Source organism: Fukomys damarensis, unplaced genomic scaffold (genome assembly GCF_012274545.1).
Source record: "Fukomys damarensis isolate Sample0158 unplaced genomic scaffold, DMR_v1.0_HiC HiC_scaffold_1, whole genome shotgun sequence".
Taxonomy (NCBI): Eukaryota; Metazoa; Chordata; class Mammalia; order Rodentia; family Bathyergidae; genus Fukomys; species Fukomys damarensis.
Window position 1 is genome coordinate 3,413,836 of NW_022900913.1, and position 9,778 is coordinate 3,423,613.

The window sequence follows — 9,778 nt, forward strand, 5'->3', positions numbered from 1 at the left end:
CACACACACACACACACACACACACACACACACACACACACACAATCTCTTCCTTCAGCTTCCTTCCTCCTCCAGTGCTCAGGACTCAGTCCCCACAGACCCCAACAGGGAGACAGGATGTCCCAGTCTCTGATCCTATAGGAGGCATTGTTCCATCACCCTGGGGCAACTGGACGCAGTGATTCTGCTCCCTGATGCTGCCTGAGCCCAAGGCTGTTTCTCTTTTAGTGGGGTCCCTGCAGAGAGGGTGTACTGTGGAGTTCAGTAAATGCTCCTGGAGGTGAATCTCAGCTTGGAGATGAATCCTAACTAGTAACTAGATTCACCAGGGCAAATTCAGCCAGAAACCCCAGACAAGACTGGTGCTGTCTTGGCAGCTTAAGGAGCAATGTGTTCTTCCTTGTTTCCAGCTGAGCTTATGTGGTTTTGCGCAGAGACTGCAGTTGTAGTCTGTTGTATCATATGTGCTTTTCAGATCCCCTATGGTTGTTTATCCATCATTGTGCTTAACTCGTGTACCTAAGCATTTAATATTCTGCTCTCCATGTGAAAGCACACTGCACTGGTGATGACTACACTCCAATCTGCCCCTTTGCCAGGAATCAGTACTTTCCACATGCTGTAGAGTGGAAGTTAATGTAGCCTATTAATACCCCTCCTCCTGGGCACCAAGCAATGCGATATATGTAAGCTCTTGGATTTCTCTTTTAAGTGGACTTTTCATATCTGGAAACCTAATTTCATTTTTCCTCTTTTGCCTCTGATTTTTAAAAAACATTTATTAGCACGCGTTTGTAGTATACAATGTCTACATTCCTTATAGGGAGTTCGTACATGTATATAATACTTCTCAATGCCTTTTTTCATCCCCTTTCCAGCCTGTCTTAGCTGCTTTTGTTGTTGCTGAGACAAAATATTCAATCCCCAAAGTTAAAGGAGGAAAGGTTTAGTTCATCTCACAGTTTGTAGAGGTTTCAGTCCATACGTGGCTCATTCCAAGGCAGGGCAGCCTGGCACAGGGGCCTGGCAGAGGAGAAGCAGTCCATGGCAGGGAAGGCAGGAGGCCAAAAGCCTGCCTTTCCCCTTTCCCTTTCTTCCATTCAGGCTACAAGTCTATTGTTGGTGCTGCTCACACCCAGAGTGGGCTTCCCGTTATCCGCACTCAGAACTATGCCAAACCAATCAGCGGACTGATTCAGTCATCACAAACTCATAATCCACATTCACACACCCTAGATCTAGCCACCTTCATAAAACCCTACCTATGAGCACGTGAGGCTTTGGGGGGACATCTAGATAGGAGCCGTGATACATCCTCTCGTCTCGTCTCTCAATCCCCTTCTCCTTTGAGAAAGTTACCTCGCCCTAATTCCTATCAGCCATCTTTTCTTTTGCCCTTTACGCAGACTCTGAGTTTCTCATATGAGAGAAGCAGTGTGACATCTAAGCATGTGCATCTGATTTATTTCACTTAACCTTATGGGTTCAAGGTGCCTCTAAATCTCTTGATTCTTTTTCCCATTATATGGCAGATTTTAAATTTCTACCCATCAGAGAGTAGGCTGGTAAATCCCGACGATTCTCAGAATCCTGAGATTGGGCTGCTGACTTGGCAGCACTCGTGGGTGGACCATTTTCCTTCCTCCGACTCGTTTGCGTGGCTGCCCACATTCCCCTGACATTCATTCTCGCGAGGGCGGCCACCGTTATTGTGATTCTGGCTGAAGGAGAAGAGATGTTTTGTCTATGAATATGCTCTGGGCTTCAAACATAAGGATGAGGGACACCTGTAAAATACAGTATTGTTTTTAAATATAATGGCAGGCCCAGCAAACTAATGTAAAATATCAGGAATCAGGTTATTTTCTTTTTGTAGCTTCCAATGCAACTTTGATTTTCATTCAGTCTTAGAATTCCATTCTGTTAAATTTAAGGACACTGAGCCATATTAAAAAGAGCAACAGTACATCACTTGGAGACCAAATAGAAGTTGAGTTGCTTCATGTCATTATCCCAGACGTTTTCCCTGAGGACTAGAACTACAGAAGTATAAATATCTTCTTAATTAAGAATGAAGAAAATAAAATCTACTCAGTAATAAGCAATGGGAAATTAAAATTTGAGCTTCAGTTTCATAGAATAGTTAGCAAAGGGCCGAATACAGAGGCTGTTGTAAGGGTTTGTAGACCAAGCAGCGGCCGGGGCTGGGGACACAGAACTCTGTCTCCAGGGTGAGCATATTCACTGACAGAAAGAGGACCAGGCCTGGGAGGACGGGACCAGTCTGACACCAGCAGAAGGTGGTGAAGACAGACTGCTCTGTGTCTTCTGATGGGAAAGGGGTTTTGGTAAAACGAAGTTCCACACCACATGGTGAAAAATAGCTATGGATTTAGGAAATGTGATACAAACTCTGGATATTTAGATTTAAACAAAATTGTTATAGTGAAGGAGACATTGCCACGAATCCCCCTCAAAATACTCTGTCTCCCTTCAAACACTCTCATCCCATTGTCCTTGTCACTTTCTGTAGCAGCTCTGGAGTCCTCTTTCCTGAGTGTCTTTAGTTGCACTGTCGTGGCTGCCTGGATGTTCTGATCCGTTTTTATGGTCATTTTGATTTGGAGGTTGAGCCACAATGAATGAGACGATAAGTATACACTGTTATGTTTTATGAGCTGCTGTTCCATTGAAAGCTACTTGGCAGCAGCATTCTCTGTCTTTGCCGTCACAACTCCTAAAGACACTCACAAAAGAGGACTTCCGGAACTGTCTCAGAAGGTAGCAAGAGCAATGGGATGCGTGTTTAGAAAGGGGGAGTAATTCAAGGAAATTTATGGCAATATGTTTTTAAACAAAATTTAAAAATGTAAATACGCACCGTGTTCTCTCTGGTATGGGCACATTGCAGAGCAAGCTGCACTAATGTCACCGATGGACATGCAACATTGGCGACGTCCAGTGTGGGCGGTCGCTCAGAACCCAGCTCCTGCTGGACATCTCTGACTTACATCAGGGGCTCCCGGGGGTACGGCCTGCCTCGGCACCTTGAGAACAGGACCCTTGCCATGGAGGGCAGCCTGGGGAGGGTCAGAGCCGTCCCCTTCAATGGATGCTGATGGAGTTCATGGATCACACAGCGGTCTCCACGCAGTCACAGGACCCTGTGTGTAGAGAGCCCTGGCCCACTGCTGGTTGTGAAGGTGGAGGAGGAGTCCAGGAGCCAAGCAAGATGGTACACTCCTGTCTCCACCGCCTCGGGAAAAGCATGAGGCTACCTGTGATGTTAGCCGCTGAGGACATTCTGACTCCAGAACTGTCAGATAAAACACAAATGGTGACTGGGATTGTGGTGAATGCTTAAATTTTAAAACATACAGTGAAAGACACATTGCCAAGAACCACCCTCGGAATACCTCCTCCAGGCACATAGTCCCGTGGTTCTTGCCACCTTCTGAAGCAGCTCTGTGAGTCCTCTTCAGGAGGGTCATCACCAGGGCGATCAAAAGTACAGCAAACTTGCTGCCCATCGGCACCCCGTGGAAAGGCAGGCTCGTCAAAACAGGCCGCGAGTCCCCGTCCACCTCGTGCAGCAGGTCTGGCGCCACAAGACCCCTGGTTCTCCCCAAAGTCAAAACGACCACGAAAAGTAAACATTTTAAATCAATTCAGGACATCGAGACAACTACAACAGAGCAACTGAAGGCATTCACTAGCGAGCACTCCAGAGCTGCTCCAGGGAGGGGCAAGCACGATGGCTGAGTGTTTCTGAAGAAGGGAGCATCTGGAGGGGGATTTGCCCTAATGCGTCTTTTACTGTAATAGTTTTAAAAAATCTGAACCCCGTGTGCTTCCATCACCCCGCCCCACAGTCTCTGAGGGTGCAAGGGCTTGGTCGGAGGCGGCAGAGTCTCCCCCGTTTCCTGATAGCCCTGGAGCTCCTTATCCCCACGCGCTCCTATGTGCTCCGCCGTGAGCCCGGAGTTGTGCAGTCACACAACAGCAGTGCAGGGTTCAGTTCCTGATTCCATTTCATTTCCTCTGACGGATGGGAGGACCCACATGGCCAGCGGCTGCAGCGATGGAGTGATGAGTCAGGCAGAGCTGCAGTCCGCCGTCAGACCTCGGGAACTGACTTCAGCCGGACCCAGAGACCGCAGCCGCCGGTCCTACTGCACTTTCACACATCACTGCTGCTTCCAGCTGGCCTGCCCTGGCCTGCCGACTCCCAGAGGGGTGCAGATGGAGCTTAGGCACCTGCCATTGTCACTCTCAGCTCCCACCTGCCATGTGCAGTCCACGCAGGGCCCACAGCACTGGCCAGTGCCTCAGGCAGCCTGTACAGAGCTTGTGCAAGTGAGGGGCATTGACACAGGGCACCGCCATGGTGTAGAAGGCTGCCTTGACCAGGCGATGAGATGGACAGGTACCATGGGCGAGGACTGGTGGCCCAGGCAGCCATACCAAGGGGGAATGAGGGCACTAGAAGAAAATAAATCCTGGAGACAGTGAGAAGAGTGGGGGAACGCACACCCGTCTTGATTGCAATGAGTGCATGTTGCTCCTTTCCATGAAGAAGTTCATGTTCCCTCTGAGATGGGTTGTATTAGCTCTTTTCTATGAGCTGTTTTCTTCACCTTAGGAAAGGTCTTTGGAGAAAATGTGTGAAGTAGAGGAAAATGTTCAGAAGAAAACACAGTCGCAAACAGGCAGAGATTATTAATACTTTGCTCCAGTAACATATCCACATTCAAGATGGGTATTTGGGGTCTGGTTTGGGGACCTGTGCTGCGCTGTGGCCGGGTCAGAAGCTCCAGGTTTAGAGCAGGTTTGAACCATGACGATGCCTGCAGATAAGAGGACAGATAGTGAGCCCAGCCGGTCAGAAGGGTCCCAGGCTGCAGGGGCATCATGGCTGTGTGCGGCGTGGGGGGCCAGTGGTGTGGGAGCAGCAGCCGCGCAGGGAGGTGGCAGACGCGGGCCGCGCCAGGGAGCGGTGAAAGGGCACAGGGATGCGCTGCATGTGCGGCGTGAGGAAGAAGCACTGTTCTTTCCTTGTGATAAGCAAGATGTGGAGCAAGCATCCCTGGGCTGACGCTTGCTTTATAACACAGCTCCTCCTGTGTCCCTGGAAAATCCCAAGGCGTGGGTGGTCCAGAGACACGAAATCCCACACATTTTTCTTCCAGCCTTGGAGAGATCGAGGGATCCCGGCCAGCTCATGTGCCAGAGAGCCGGGGGCAGCGGTCAGGCTCCCATCATGGGTCCTGGGGTGACCCAGTGAGGACAGGGCCAGGCACAGAGAGGACCCGGTGGGTGAGTGAGCCCCAGTATGCTCTGAGCCTGGGGCACTCACGATTTTATTTTCCTGTACCAGTGCTCAAACCTAGGGCCTTCCCACAGTGCTGCATCCCCAGCTCTTTTTAATTTTTAATTTTGAGACAGGGTCTTGCTCGGTTGCTAGGTTACCATGCTGGAGTGGGGTCTTCCTGCTTCAGCCTTCCTGAGTGCTGGGACGACAGGCATGCAGCACCACACCTGGCTACTCAGTCACTACTCACAGGCCGCAGGAGAAGCAGGTAGCTGTCAGCACCAGCGCTTCCCCACTCCAGTCTGCAGGTGCCCTCTTCCTCCTTGGGCTCTGGGCTGAGCCAGCAGAAACCTCTCACTGCAGCTCACTGGGTGTCCTTGAGGAGCGGAGCTCCAGCGTGACTCCGGCCCTCTTCCTGGGGACTGTGCTGGCCTAGGGAGGCCAAGGGCTTTCTGCTGGTGACAGAGGCCAGGCTCAGAGGGCGGAGCTCCGTCACCTAGCACCTCACCATGGCTGGCATCAGTTAATTCACACCTCTCGCCCTGGTGTCTTCACGCAGCTCCCCAGAAAGACCATTTCTCACCTTCCTCAGGTCCTACAGCACAGAGGTCTGAAGGAAACGAGGTGACCCCCCAGGACCCCCAGTTGGTGAAGCCTTCAGTAGGAGCTGGAGGGCAGGGGTCCTTTCCAACATCTCGCAGGTGTGAAGAGAAGGCAGTAAGATCCAGATTTAGCAACCTTGCTGTTTCTTTTCTTTTTGCATCTGGGACTACAGTAGGCAGCTCTTATAAATATTTGATTACTCCAATGTACTATCTTGGTTTTAACTAAATAATGAAATGATTCAAACTGAGCTTAAATCACCTTGCTTATTTTTTAAAAATGGATTTCTGTGTTTTCCCTGGATGTCTGTCTGATTATGGAATGAGGGACATACACTGGTGTTTAACCAGGAATACCATTTTGTTAAAATAACTTCTGAAACTTGATAACATGGAAAAAAACAAAAACTTCTACATATTTGACCAATTATTCTCTTTAATTATCAAATACATTTTTAAGAATTCATGCTAGAAAGTAATGAGATGTGTTCTAAGTTGTATTTGCAAAATAACTATTGTAATACTTTTTGGAAAGAGAAACTAGAAATAATGTACAGACCAAAAAGATGTTGGTTAAAGTAAACAGTGGTTCACCAAGTGCTCATTTAAAACTTCGTTGTAGCCAGGTGAGGTGGCACCAGCCTGGAACCTAGCTACTTGCAAGGCAAAGGCATAAAGACCCCAAGTTCCACAACAGCAGGAACAACTTGGCAAGCGGCCTCCGAGTGAAACCTAACGAGAAGGCTGGGGCTGTCACTCAGTGGTGGAGCCCTTGCCTAGAACGTGTAAGGCTCTGAGTCCGATCCCCAGGACCACAAAACACAACCAAAACTGAACCAAAGCAAAGGTAACTACAGTGCCACAAAACACTTAGTGATACAGCAAAACGCTCAGAATAGTTTGTCAAGTCCGGAGAGTGTTTGGTGTAGTTTAGCTCCAGCCTGTGCCCCTGAAGTCTCATGTGCTCAGAGAGGGGCTTCAGCAGTGCATCATGGGGTGCTGTCCTCATCATATAGCTAAACATGCTGCTAGGAGGTGGGCCTGGTTGGAGGTGTCCCTGGGGTGTGGCCTGGAAGGGTGCATCTCCCTTCCTGGCTGGCACGGGTTGAGCAGCTGTCCTCCACCATCCCATTCCTGTCTGGAGCCAGGTGACCATGACTGAACCCTGTGAAACTGTGAGCCAGGTAAACCTCTCTTCCTTTAAACCGTGGGTGGCGGGCATTGTCCCAGTGACAGAAGCCTCATTAATACAGCGATCCATAACACTATGCACTTGATTCTCAGAAAGTTGTAGGAAAAATGTACATGTGACTAAAGGAAAAGAATATTGTATACAGAACTTTTTAAAGAAAGCCATTAGAGATTCTCAGCACCACATAAAGTGATTTAAAGTGCTACAATAATTTTCATTTTTATTTCTTGCATTTTCTTAATTTTCCCAATTATATATGCAGGCCTTAAGTTTGCTTTAGCATAGAATGGTATTTTGCAAAACAGTAAACATCTTTATGCATAGGATTTACTGATGTTCAGCAGTGCTGTAGCATGTTATTGACATTAATTACACTGCATACATGTGAAGATTAAATCAGATTACTCTGAGCGTACGCACACTCCTGTATGCCATCTCCATGATCAAAGTAACAAACAAGTCCAGCCCAAAGTGCCCAGTAAAATCTCACTGCACGGAGAGCTGAGTGTTTCTCCTTCCTCCTGCTGGTGGGTGGGTATTGAGTTGTCTCCAATTTCTGTTCACTGCAGGTAAAGCTGGTGTTAATAATAGTGTGCATCTCTCACACTCTCCAACTCACTGGGATCACTGACTCAAAGCGAAATGGCTGCATCATTCAGGAACTGTGTTACCATTTTAATAAACTTCCAGATTTGTTCCCAAGTGTTCATGCCATTTTGTATTACAGCATCAGGATAGGCAAGCTCCTGTTGCTTCGTCCTGTCCTGCACTAGAAATGTTCAATCTTAAATATACTTTAGCTGTTCTGATATGATGATGTCTCATGACCTTCATTTGCATTTTTCCAATAACTAAATGATTTTGAACATTTTCTCTCTGCATATAATTTTTAATATTTATTTATTTGTTTATTTATTTTCGTTTTTTTGAGATGTGGTCTGACTATTTGCTCAAGCTGGCCTTGAATTCACTATGTAGCTCTGGCTGGCCTAGAACTCACAGAAATCCTCCTGCTTCAGTCTCCCAAGGGCTGGGATTACAGGTGTGTGCGACCATTCCTGGTTCCTTTTTAAATTATTATTACATGTTTACAGCATATAATGATTACATTCATGTGGGGAGATGGTACAAGTACAACTCTGCAGATGCCCATAATGTTATGTCCAAAGCAGGCAGTGAAGAGTAAATCCCACAGGTGGCTTGTTTAGAAGTGAGTCTGGCCAAGCCTATGTACCAAGTAATTTGTAAAAACTGATATTCAGATTCTGTTCCCACAAGTAAAACCTTCTGACTAGGATGATGTTCTAATTACAACCATATATTTTGTCTGTTCTGTTCTTAATTCGAGAATGTTTTGTCTTAACTTTATGAGCCTTGTTTACATTAATTTCCATAGAAACCACATATTACCCTTACCCCAATTGACTGCCAATAAAAATCAGTGCCTGGGCCTGGCCAGCACCTCTGTTGGCCTCACCACATTGGTCTTCCTGTCTTTCTCCCCTAGTTTGCTCTCTTAGTGTTATTTTCTTCTCAGGCCTGCATTGTATACTGGGCAGGTGGGGACTAGAACTGGACTGCAGGGGTCTCCAGCACATCTTAATCCTTTTTACTTACATATATTTTTTGGGGGAAGTTTCTGTTAAATATTTTCAGAAGGGGATATTCTTTTGAGATTAGAATTACTCTGGTACCAAAACAAAATAGAGAGAACCATGGAAAAATAGCACTCAGGATCATAGGGGTGAACTTCCACATATCTTAGCAATACTAGACAATAATAGAGAGAGAAATACATCGAGGGCAAGCAGAGTTTACTCCAGAAATGCAAGGATTATAACCAATCTTGTTAAGTAAATAAGGAAGAAGGACTCTGTGACAATCCCAATGGATTCGGAAAAAATTGCTTGGGAAATCCGACACTCACTCCTCATAAAGATTCTGAGCAAACTGGGGAGAGGGGGGATATCTCATCCTGACAAAGTGCCTCAGTGAGTACGAATGCAGGTAACATCGGGCTTAACTGGGGGAGACTGAAGATTTCCTTCTCAGCTGAGAAATGACTGAGGTGAGTCTGTCTGCCTCTCCCATCCACCATTGTGCCGGAGGTTTTAAATGGGGCAAAAAGGCAGGAAATGGAAATAGGAAATCAAATGCATTTTGGTTGGAAAACTATCCTTATTCATGATCTCGTGTCTATATAGAAAATCCTGTGCAATGTGCCAGGAAACTTTTAGAACAAATGAGTTTAGCAGGATTTCAGAATATAAAACCAGCACACAGGCATCCATTATATTTCTATATAATTTCTATACATTACTCATGATCAGTCACATTTTTACGAAGTTTCTAAAAGCCCACCATTTATAGCAACTTCACAAATGTAAAAAAAAAGACAGTAACTCAAAGAAGTTGAAGCGCCTGTAAAGTGAAAACATTACAATATTGTCGATAAAAAATTTAAAGGCTCTAAATAAATGATCAATATCTAGAATGCATTTTTAGGTCAGAAATTGATAAGTCGATTCTGCTCACATTGCTTTACACAATCAACTTCATGCCAATAAAAGTCGAAGCCTCCTGTTAGCTTATGAAAGATGATGGGTTGATTGTAAGTTTTATGTGGGACCTGAGAAGATCTGCAAGTTTAAACATAACAGTTTTTTTACAGGA